This window comes from Branchiostoma belcheri, unplaced genomic scaffold (assembly GCF_001625305.1).
Source record: "Branchiostoma belcheri isolate BF01 breed outbred unplaced genomic scaffold, Haploidv18h27 scaffold36, whole genome shotgun sequence".
Classification (NCBI taxonomy): domain Eukaryota; kingdom Metazoa; phylum Chordata; class Leptocardii; order Amphioxiformes; family Branchiostomatidae; genus Branchiostoma; species Branchiostoma belcheri.
In genome coordinates this window covers 2,452,951-2,465,325 of record NW_017803976.1, presented here as the reverse complement: position 1 = coordinate 2,465,325, position 12,375 = coordinate 2,452,951, and the positions used below count along the sequence as shown (strand labels likewise).

Sequence of the window (12,375 nt, the reverse complement as noted above, 5' to 3'; positions counted from 1 at the left end):
ACAAGACCCTAGGTAGAATCTGGCGGGTATAATTTGTCACAGACAGGGGTTGACAGTTCAAGGAGTTTTATCGTCCAAAGACTTCCGAAAATGTCCAGTTCTAACCCTTCCCATAGAAAGCATGCAGGGATAAATGTACACATGACAAAGGTTTCTCCCATCTGACAGTTCCCAATCTCTTTACCTGTAGGGGTCCTGACTTTCAGATTAGGCCACAGCAAGTAATTTTTATGGATGACATCAGCGCGCGCATTAATTTTCGCCCGATTTTGGAAAAAACAAGAAATTCTGTTGCCTTCTGACAGTGGTCAACATGGCAAAAATGGGCAAAGATATCTGTTGCCATGCCGGAAGGTGGATGGCAGATAACTATGAAGAGAGGAGACAAGACAAGTCTCTGATTTAATGTTTTGTTTCTTACTTTGATGCAGTGATATGTGATGTTGACTGTGTATATGTAATGTTCCTACTGAAACAAAACCATGTGTACAATGATTCAGGCAACATTTTAAAATTTATAGCAACCTTGTTTTTTTTCGGCCCGGCTTTTTTTCGCCCGCTCGCATCACATTTGGAGTCTGTGGATGATGTCATCCATGAAATTTACTTGTTGTAGCCTTACTTACTGTAGGACCGAGACAGAGAGGAAAGTGGGCATTAGGACTTGCGGTTTCTCTAACCCTCACTGTGCCAGTCTCTAGAACTCACTCCACTGGCAGAACGTTCATACATACTGCAGTACACATCTGGAACAATCTCCTAGACAATAGTCTCCACAAGACTCTTTTGCAGGCTGAATAGTAGAAATTGTCCTAAAAACAATGTAGCTGGCTAGGGGAGTTGGCCGGCCATAGAGGGCCCAGTTTGCTTGTAGGCCAGCTACGTATACATTCTTTTTAGGCCGATTTCTACCATTTATTCAGCCTGCAAAAGAGTCTGGTGGAGACTATCCAGACAACGTGGTCGGCCTGATCACTGTAAACAACCTCCAGTCATTTAAAACAAGAGTACACTGACATATTCTTTCCACCGCCAGGACTTCTACATAGCTAGATCCTCCCAATTGATTCAAACCAATGATTATCCAGAAGTGTAATTTTACAACCTATTGTTTACGTTAGAACATTATAGAAAAAAAGGACTCTGAGTTACTTTTGCCAGAAAAGACTACGAAAAGGAAATGGCTATGAGCCTGTCTGTGCGTTTGTCTGTGAATCTGTGTGTGAGAATGAGTTTTTAAATCATACAGTGTTATTTTTCCTTTACTTTTTTTAATATCGATATCTTTTTATAGTTCTCATTGTGTAGATTTGTAGTGTAGTTTGTGTTCATGTAGGATTACTGTAAAAATTAGAAGAGTAGGAACAGAAAGACACTCCTGGTCCCGGGACGGGGATCGAACCCACAGCCAAACCCGGGCACCACTCGATCGAACCCACAGCCAAACCCGGGCACCACTCGACATGCCGACGCTCTAACGATTCGGCTAAAAGGTGTAGACCCATCGGTCGGGTCAGTTGGTAGCGCCTATAACCCCCCCCCCCTCCTCACACTGTTACACTACATTTTAGTTTATAAACACAGGAAGGTTTACCTTTGGACTCATAGCTCTGGGCTAGTGGCTAGAGTCCAGCATATCTGAGTCAGGGCGCGAACAGAATCTTGGCTGTCGTCCAAATGCTTTATTACTAACCGTCCCTCCGTCCCAACAGTCTGTTTCCCATTGCACAGGGGTGCCCGGGTATACAGTGCAATTTTACGGAGTACAGTGCAATTGCAATTGTATTATTTTACAGTGCAATTTTACTACTAGAATTGCACTGTATACTAGTAAAATTGCGCTGTATACTAATACGACTGCACTGTATTCCGTAAAATTGCACTGTATACTTAAACGATTGCACTGTATTCCAAAAAATTACACTGTATACTAATACGATTGCACTGTATCCCGTAAAATTGCACTGTATTCCGTAAAATTTCACTGTATTCCGTAAAATTGCACTGTATTCCGTAAAATTTCACTGTATTCCGTAAAATTTCACTGTATTCCGTAAAATTGCACTGTATTCCGTAAAATTCCATTATATTCCGTAAAATTCCACTGTATTCCGCAAAATTCCACTGTATACTCTGGCACCCCTGATTACTAACTGTCCCTCCCAACAGTCTGTTTCCCATTACAGAAAGGTCCGTTATCAATTTTATAAGTCTTGTGAACTGGTTTCTCTGTAACATCTGGCCTGTGGTCAACCTTGATCTATCACACGACTGTCCATAAGAGGAGAAGGGACACTACGACAAGATAAAAAGAAGGACACGGAAAGAACTACTCCTATGGTGTCGTGTGGAGTAGCGGCAGAGTGCTCGACTAGGAACCAAGAGGTCCCTGCCACCGATCTTGTGCCCTTGGGAAAGGCACTTTACACGACTTTCCTCACAAGTGAAAATGAGTATTGTCTTTTCCTGTATTTGTCCTCTGCGTTGGTGGCGGCATGAAAATAAGTATTTCTATTGACACAACAAAAGTACTGCGACTTTCGTAAGGTCTAAGACTGCATGTAGATATACAGACAAATAAACATGGGTACAACGAAATTAACCTACGTTCAAAAAAATAGATGAGTCAACTAATACTACTTTTTCTAAGGTCTAAACATTCTTTGATATATTTACCTATTTGTACACAGTAAGGTTATTACCTTCTAGGATGAAATAAAATTTATCTATATCATCAAATGTAACAAATTCTGTTGAGCAAGCGGAGAATATAACTGTGCTGTCACCATGTCTAGTCATGAAATGTTGGAATAAAAGTAAACTACTCCTGTTATCTTTGGCTACTTGAAAGGGCAGCGACCTCAACCCTTCCCCACCCATCCGGTTCTTGGAGTTATTCAGAATATCTTACAGGTAAAACAAACAGTGAAGAGTGATACCGTGTCAGGCACGTTGTCTAATAGCCTCTACCTAGGATTCGGGAGGCGGCTGGAAAGAGTAGAAATCGGGCCGATAGAGAGATAACATGCCAGGGGAGTTGGTCTGCTGGAGACAACATTCGGGAGCGGCAAAATGTTCTCGCCAGCAGACCAACTTCCCTGGCATGCGATCTCTCTATTTGCCCGATTTCTACTCTTTCCAGCCGCCTCCCGAATCCTGGTAGAGGCTACCCATCCCCACCCATCCGGTTCTTGGAGAGATTCAGAATATCTTACAGGTAAAACAAGCGGTGAAAAGTGACACCGTGTCAGGCACGTTGTGTGACTGTGACAGGGTCGTACGGTAGTGGGATTTCCTCTCGGTGACTCGGTTCCTGTTTTGGGTTTCTTACAAAAATTCCTTATCGAACCAACGAGTCCAACTCAGTTGAACACCGGATGTTCTCTTACCTTTTTGTATCTGTATAGCCGGTATAACAGCCTTTCGGCGTAACACACCAGCTTCGCAGGCACGCGGCGCGGCGGCAGCTAGCTACATTACACCGATCGACTTGTTACACCTAACCCTTGAACTTCTAGCTCTAGACTTTGTTTAAGGCTATCTAATGACAATGCCCCTACTGTACTTGGTGACAGCGAGTTCCACTCTGCGATAGTTCTAGGAAAGAATAAATTCTTCAACACCTTAATCCTTGGTTGATAACTCTGGTACTTGAAGGCATGACTATTTCTTGTTCTCTTCTGGGCTGGTATTAGGTACTTAGCAGATACTGGTAGTCCCTTAGATGCTGCTATCATCTGATGACTTACTAGGATATATTTATCCCCTCTCTCACATCAGTTACACGAAAGATCAAAACGTGGTAATGAAAACTAAAGCTATTATTAAAATAGAAGACGTATATTGCGACGGCGACGGCACACTCAAGTTTTTCCAATTTATTTTTATACTGCCAACAACGCAGACAAACGCACGGACAACAGACATACTCATTTTTATTTGAGTTAAGTGTGGAAATTCGTGTAAAGAGCATTTTCCAAGGACACCAGATCAGTGGCATGGCAGGGTTCGAACCCGGGACCTCTTGGTTCCGATTCGAACTCTCTACGTAGGCATTTGCCCCAACCTAGTGCCATAGCAAATTTCAAGCAGATGTAAGGAGGGAAGGCCGTCACTGAAAGTCAATAGAAAGATCCCATTACTATTGCCATACTGTACTGTTGTACATTTGAAAAGAAACCTACAGTGGGGGTCGCTGGAAGACAGACGTAGAATGTCCAGACTGTGCATGATGTACAAAATGACTAATAAACTGGTGGATGTACCAACCACTAAGTATCTGATACCAGCTCAGAAAAGAACAAGAAATAGCCATGCCTTCAAGTACCAGAGTTATCAACCAAGAATTGAGGTGTTCAAAAACTCGTATTTCCCCAGAACTATCGTAGACTGGAACTCGTTGCCACCAAGTACAGTTGGGGCATCATCACTAGAAAGCTTTAAACAACTCCTGCAATCAAATGTGCAAAGATTGAGTGTAACAAGTCGTTCGGTGTGATATAGCTAGCTGCCGCCGCGCCGCGTGCCTGGGAAGCTGGTGTGTTTCGCCGAAGGGCGGTTATACCGGCTATACTGATACAGATACAGATTTGTAGGTATGCTTCAACTATATTAGATGAACGCTTTCTAGCTTGAAGTTAGACAAGTGCTACCATTTAGGTATAACTGGCACCACATGTACACGGCTCTGCTAATACTAGTATTAGTCACGAAAGTGTACTGATCTTGTAAATGATACCTTATAACTTCAAACAGTTTAAATCTTCATCTGACAATGCCCGCCACAGTATAGGTACTCATGCCCGTAGCCAGGATTTTGAATGGGGGGGTTCTTCCCACTGCTTGAGGGGACCTCGAGCGCCGTAGGCGCGAGGCGAGCGCCAAAGGCGCGAGGTTCCTAGGGGGTCCGGGGCCATGCTCCCCCGAAAAATTTTGAAAAATGAACCTTCTAAAATGGCATTTCGTGCATTTTTGAGAGGATTTCCAAGAAAAAAATCTGAGATAAATTTTTATTCAATGACAAAGGGAGCAGTTTTTCTACATAAAATGTGGACCAAAAAGTGGACCTTTGCATAAAATGTTGACCAAAAAGTGGACCTTTACATAAAAAGTGGACCAAAAAGTGGACCTTTGAGCCTTGTGGGGGGGTTCTTCCGAACCCCCGAACCCCCCTGGCTACGGGCATGGTACTACTAGTACTTTGTTCTCTTCATGGATCTGTTCTGTAAGAAAAAAAAACGCGTAAAAAAATGAATTTTTTTTACTTGAAACATCGTTAAAAATCCAAAATTAAATATTCAAACTTCTCAACCACCTCGTTGACGAATGGCGTCTTTAAAAAAACGGATGCTTCTCCCCCCTACTGAGCGTGACAAAATGTAATCGCCCACCGCCTTCTGCAGCATTCCGACTGTCATGACTCGTCCGAACCTAATCTTCACCTTTGTCAGACTACCATTACCACTACCACTACCCTACCATTTATTTTTCTCCTTTTTTTAATTTTTTTTATATTCCGAAACATGTAATCACAAGACGTGGTGACGGCACACTCAAGTTTTTTCAACTTATATTAATGCCGCCACCAACACAGGGACAGTACAATACTCATTTACACCTGAGCGAAGTGAGGAAAGTCGTGTAAAGTGCCTTTCCCAAAGGCACAAGATCGGTGGCATGTCAGGACTCGAACCCGGGGCCTCTGGTTCCGAGTCGAGAACGCTGCCGCTACACCACATGACCCCACTTTGTCTACTTTGTTTTACGATGTCTCTTCATTTTCTTCCTGTCGAGATCAGTCAACATTTTTTGCTTTGACCTGGGTGTGAATTGTATGTGCATGTTATTGAATGAATGAATGAAGACCTTTATTGTACGCAAATACCCACTGGGTTCAGTACAGGTCACAGGAAAGACGTCACAGTTTGCAATGAATATATACAATGTACAAGCTAGCGCTAATTCTATGTACTATGGACATATAGTCTAATAATTACGATAATTTGGCTTCTTCTGGCTTCTTAGTAACGATGTAGATATAAGCACAGATGTGTTTTATAATCGAACGTTTGTCTAAAGCCATTAGAAATATGAACTTCTCTTTGTTACTAAGATGTATAAAATGGGGAAACATACATTGCAATAGTTTATAAAGCTCAGCTCTCTCTTCATTGTATAAACTGCATTCTAATACAAAGTGTTCCTCATCCTCTATCCTATTCAGATTACAATACCTACATATTCGTTGTAGAGTTTGATAAAAGATATAGAATTAATTTTTAGTTTGTTTTTCTAAATTGGAGTCGAATGGAAATATGTTTTGGTACTAGATCCTCGGAAATGGACGGCAAATTACTTAAACCGCCACCAGGGGACTTAAGGGGCCTAAACAGACGTATCTGTCGTTTAACCGCTTCCTTCTCCAATTTTTAAAACATGAGACACCTGGATCTTATTCTGTAAGACAGAGGTGATGTTACTTTAAGAGCAGATGAGGCCCGTGGGAGTGTAGAGGTGAGGGCCAAGTGCATACCTTAGGCCACAGCAAGTAATTTCTATGGATGACATCAGCGCGCATTTATTTTCGCCTGATTTTGGAAACAAAACAAGGAATTTTGTTGCCTTCTGACAGTGGTCAATATGCCAAAACTGGGCAAAGATGTCTGTTGCCATGCCGGAAGGTGGATGGCAGATAACTATGAAGAGAGGAGACAAGAAAAGGCTCTGATTTAATGTTTGTTTCTTACTTTGATGCAGTGATATGTGATGCTGGCTGTGTATATGTGATGCTCCCACTGAATCAAAACCGTTTGTACAATGATTGAGTCAAAATTTGGGACCTTGTAGGAACCTTGTTTTTTTTTTTTGGCCCGCCTTGGGTTTTTTGCCCGCTCGCATTAGATTTGGAGTCTGTGGAGGATGTCATCCATAAAAATTACTTGCTGTGGCCTTAATGAAACCCAGCTCCGTCTTAAGAGAGAACACATTCGGTGTCTAAGGCGAGGGTCTGTCTCGGGCCATTGACGGTAGCTTCATGTTCTTTTAACTCTCCAAATGACAGATACCCACTCTTAAACGGAAAAATCTGTTAAAATAACTCTCGGACTCCAGATTTATGTGTCTAGCATTGCTGGAAATTAGGAGAGTGATTTTCCCTAACAAAATACTCTGGGGTGAAGTTTGGGCACTAGTCCAAGACTCGTACTGAGCAAGGAAAGTACAACGGAAGTCTGATTCTACATTAGGTCACTAGTTAATGCGATATGCACCTGTTTTTTTAACGGAGTAGTTCAAAACAAGGCCTATACGACCACTTCTCGGCATTGAACTAGAAATATGAGAGAAACATGGCTATGTCAAGAGATGGCGGTGAACGTTTGATTTGAAATCCTGTAGATAGTAGGCTGGTGGGAAACACTTGTCAGGAAGGGAATTCCAAAGCTTGGCCGTACGGGGAAAGAAACTGTCACTGTAAAAAGATTTCGAGCAAGGAATTTGGACGGTGAAGTTGTGTGAGCTAGTGGAGAACCTAGTGGAACGCTTTAAAGTTCTGAGTGGTGGAACTAGTTGGGTGAGTTCTGCAGAGCAATGACCATGAAAATATCTGTAAAAGAGGGATAGAGAGGCAACATTTCATCTATGGGAAATGGGGTCTAACTTGGAGGCCAGAGGATAGCCTATGGCCGCGCAAATGTTCTTTTACCAGTCCCTCTGCTTTAAGTAGAAAGCTTTGACAAACAAATGTGTTAAAATCCGGACGTTCTGCTGCAGTACTAACGCAAGCTGCAAGGGAGCTTAAGGTCTCATCAATGCCTTACCACCTACCAAGTTTCATGACAATGCATATATAGAATATTATAATAGCTTCTTGAGTTATGTTGTTCACAAACAGACAGACAAACAAACAAACGGACAAACAATACTGAAAACATGATTGGTGAAGGCAACAGACTTTACCTTGAGGAATGAATCCCCTGCCAAGTTTCATGACAATGCATATATTGCTTCTTTCTGAGTTATGCCGTTCACAAACAGACAAACAAACAAACAAACGAACAAACAATACTAAAAACATATTTTGTGCTGGCAGCAGACTTTACCTTGAGGAATGAATCCCCTACCAAGTTTCATGACAATGCATATATTGCTTCTTGAGTTATGCCGTTCACAAACAGACAAACAAACAAACAAAGGGAGAAACAATACTCAAAACATATTTTGTGAAGGCAACAAACTTTAACTTGAGGAATGAATCCCCTCTACTATATACTGCACGAGTCTAATTTACCAGAGAGGACAGACAGCAGACAGTATGTCACACATCCGTACATCTGCGGTTAGACTCAAACGTGCTGCAAACTTCCCAAAAGTATAACCTGTTATTCCACGCTTTGTTTAGGCCATGTTGATTTGATTATATGGATGGCATCCTCTGGGAACCCCAAAACTGATGCGAGCGTGGGAATAAAAAAAAAGTTTGGCCAAAAAAAAGTTGCTTTCAACATGAAATCTACGTGGTCATGAAAGTTGAAAAAATGACACAGAGTATGGTATGACGAATAATCTACTCTTCAAATTCATTTCTTTACATATTCGTCTTTTTCGTTTGATTTTGGCATTCTACGACATTGATATGGTTTTCTGATTTTTTTGCGACTTACGGTATATTTTTTATTATTTTGCAACTGTCTTGTACGATTTACAGTATGGTTGAAAACTTTTTTTTTCGGAAACGGCCGAAAATTCATGCGCGCGTGGATGTCATCCATGTAATCAAATCAACATGGCCTAAGGCTGCATCTATCGGTACAGATCACTGTTAAAGTTCAAATTGCGTTGATAATGTCACAACTACAGTTCTATCTTCAAAGCAGTGGAAACCAGATGGGTTGAAGAAGTGCAATTGCGATTGACAGATAGACTGCCATCTTGGCACTTGTTCTATGGCGGTCGTCTACAGATACTTGAGTATTTCCGTTCGTGGCTGTTTTTCAAATTGTTCCTAATACAAACCATTATCTATCAAAATTGCACCATTCTCGCAAACTCCTGAGTTGGAACAGAAAGTCTAGTCTTCCTGCCGATCATCTATCTAGTTTGTTTACAAACAGATAGCTCTTTATCATGAAATTGACGTCGATATTTAGAGGTGTGTCAGTGTGTATCTGTATCTGTATAGCTCGGTTGGGTTAAGGCAGCCTATGGCCAACTATGATTAGTATTTCATACATATGCCTGTAACTTTTGATAGCTTGTTCGCACCACAACTTAATTTCACACAGTTCTAGTAGTACTTGAAACACATTTTGGTTAAAAAAAAAGCTGTTTACTTCATGGCTTTACGCGCAAGCGGTAACAACACCTTTCATCATGATATTTTACAAGTAGAAAGCCAACCCCCTATTTATTATTTTTGTCCGAGGCTATTTTGTTTTAAATGACAGTTACATTGTTTTTTTGCCCAAAAACGACAGAAACAGCTATTTTTCTGTCATTTTTCGTTAAAAAATCGCCACAGTTAAAAATTTCGACTTATATGCAAAATAGCCTCGGACAATTTTGATAAAAAAGTGATAATACGTAAACATGGATTACTCTAAAGATGAATTATGTTGTTTTCAGCTGCGCGCAAAGCCGTTTAAGTCATACTCCGTGAATAAAATGCGTAACAACGCGGGTTTACAGGGGAAACATACAAATGACCGCCGGTAACCCCGAATTCAAACACACGTTCTATTCGAATGACGTCATATCGAACATGGTGGAACATGATTCGGGTTCGAAACATGTATGTGGCAATCGTGCAGACACACGCGCAAACTCGAACATGAATATCAGCCTAGGCCGCCTTAATCCAACCGAGAGCCGGTATAACCGCCCTTCGGCGTAACACACCAGCTTCGCAGGCACGCGGCGCGGCGGCAGCTAGCTATATCCCACCGAACGACTTATTACACTCAATCTTTGCACATTTTAGTTGTTCAAAGCTTTCTAAAGATGATGCCCCAACTGTGCTTGATGACAACGAGTTCCAGTCTACGACTACGGAGTATGGCACCCAGGCCAGTGCTTTGGAGGAGGTGTTTTTTACGTTTGCCGCCATGCGGCGGCAAACGTAAACATACGAAAACAATGCTTCCATCAACCCTTCGTTGGGTGAACATTTTCGTTTGGGTGTTGCATTCAATGTTTATCTATTATGTTTGCACTTTTTATTGTGGGATGGTCCTACCAGATCACATAAACGCAATTCTTATATGACAAAGTTATCAAAACTTAGACTTGAATTGTCTAAAAAATAATTAATCTGTACTACTGTATGCCCAAAGTGATTCTCAGAAGATGATAAAAATTGACATAATGGCCTTGATGAATGAATCGCATAAATTATGTTAATGTAGATGACAAGTAAAACATTGGGTGTTGCATTCAATGTTTATCTATTATGTTTGCATTTTTTATTGTGGGATGGACCTACCAGATCACATAAACGCAATTCTTATATGACAAAGTTATCAAAAATTAGACTTGAATTGTCTAAAAAATAATTAATCTGTACTACTGTATGCCCAAAGTGATTCTCAGAAGATTATAAAAATTGACATAATGGCCTTGATGAATGAATCGCATAAATTATGTTAATGTAGATGACAAGTAAAACATTTGCGCTCGCGCAACGTCTGTAATTAGTGGACAAATATTCCAACAACGATGTTTTAATTGTGGTCCACTACATTGTTGCTAAGTTTCCACACTAAAGAAACTTTTAAAGTACCCTTTTGCCGAAATATACGCCCTTGGCTGTGAAGAGAGAGAGTATCCGGCCCACCGCCATATTTACTAACCGGAAGATGTACTATTTCACTACATCGCTAGATGTCGCTGTTCATGTTGCTCTTGGAAGCCCCCGGATGTACTAGAGGGCATGTATGGGGGTGATAGTGATTACGGATTACGCAAAATTTTCGCCACCGATTACGAATTAAGTAAAATTCTCAGAGCTATTAAAACTTTATGCATTAAGGCTAATATAATATTACGAATTTCATTGATTTGGAGGGCGACTGCCAACGGATTACGAAGACTTAAATGGTCCGATTACGCCTCAGGAAAAAGGGTATGCAGGCTTCTACAACGAGCATTCCAGCTCTCAGGTACGTACCGTACCTCAGTATTTACGCCATATAAATGTAAAAATATCAGCAATGTTATGAGTATTAGGCATAGAGTTACAGGAAAATAGTATAGCTAAAAGTACCATGGGCAAGGGTGATCAATCTAATTGTGCTTTGACGCGCTGTTTAACAATAGTATTTAGTAGTCAAACTGACTGCCCCCCTCCTCTTTGGATTTACAAATGCGTCTAACAATCTCTTTTCGGTATGATCAAATTATGCAAGGCTAAGTTTCTTGCTTTAATATTAAAATTAATTACCGGCAGATGCTTGCCAATCTTAAAGTTTGTTCTCTGGAGTGTTTCTACCGTATCGCCTTAATTTTTTGTATTGTTGCATAAATTATTATTTTCTTTCTTACAAATTTTCGCTGTCAGTGGGGGGGGGCGGTTCAGGCTTTTCATTCGTCGCCAGTATTTTGTTGAAAAAACTTTGAGCTTTCAAGCTATTCGGTTCACACGTAAATCTTTCCTGGTATCAAACATATCTCAATTTCATCAAGAAATTTGAGTGTACTCAGAAACCTAAGAATTGTTCATCAATATGGCAACATATAGAAGCTCTCTCAGTAGTATATGGGTAATTTTGAAGACTTTGATGTGTTCTTTTAGCAACGAGAACTCAATATTTATGTGCACAGTTGCAAATTTTATGTTGAAACAAATTATTTGTCATCTCTTTCAGATGTGTCTTTGGCATTTGGATACCACAAAGCAATCAACCTATGCCACCATTCACTCAATACCAGCCTGTGCCACCGTGCACTCAATACCAGCCTGTGCCACCGTGCACTCAATACTAATGTGCCATTGTGCAGAACTTGCAGATTGTATACTGGATGAGTCCACGTCTCACGAGTGAATTATTAAAACCAGAAACTGTATCTTGCCCTGAAACCAAATATTCAATAAACAATCTGAACACATACATTTAGAATCTGTGTATACTTGTGTCACATTTCTTACATATAAGCCATTAATTGCCTTTGCCCACAATGTGTGAAGCTATACTATCAGGAAAAAAAAAGGTAACAACATTTTCAGTGAAACTAGCAGAGGTGGCATGTGATTTTCTTGTGCAAAAGTACAATGGCGGCAAACGTCAGCTTTTGTAAAAGCACTTGTTTTAGAACAGGCGAAAATCAATGCACGCGGGGATGTCAACCATGAAATTAAATCAGTCGAAACACTCAATATATAAA

At 40.8% G+C, this 12,375-nt stretch overlaps 1 long non-coding RNA gene across 1 annotated transcript; it reads left to right on the top strand.

The window, feature by feature from the left end:
• Window positions 1–10,572: 10,572 nt before the first annotated feature.
• On the top strand, window positions 10,573–12,101 carry LOC109476055. The gene is made up of 2 exons (XR_002140590.1): window positions 10,573–11,153; window positions 11,859–12,101. It is a non-coding gene; the product is annotated as an uncharacterized LOC109476055 (long non-coding RNA).
• The last annotated feature ends 274 nt before the right edge of the window (window positions 12,102–12,375 follow it).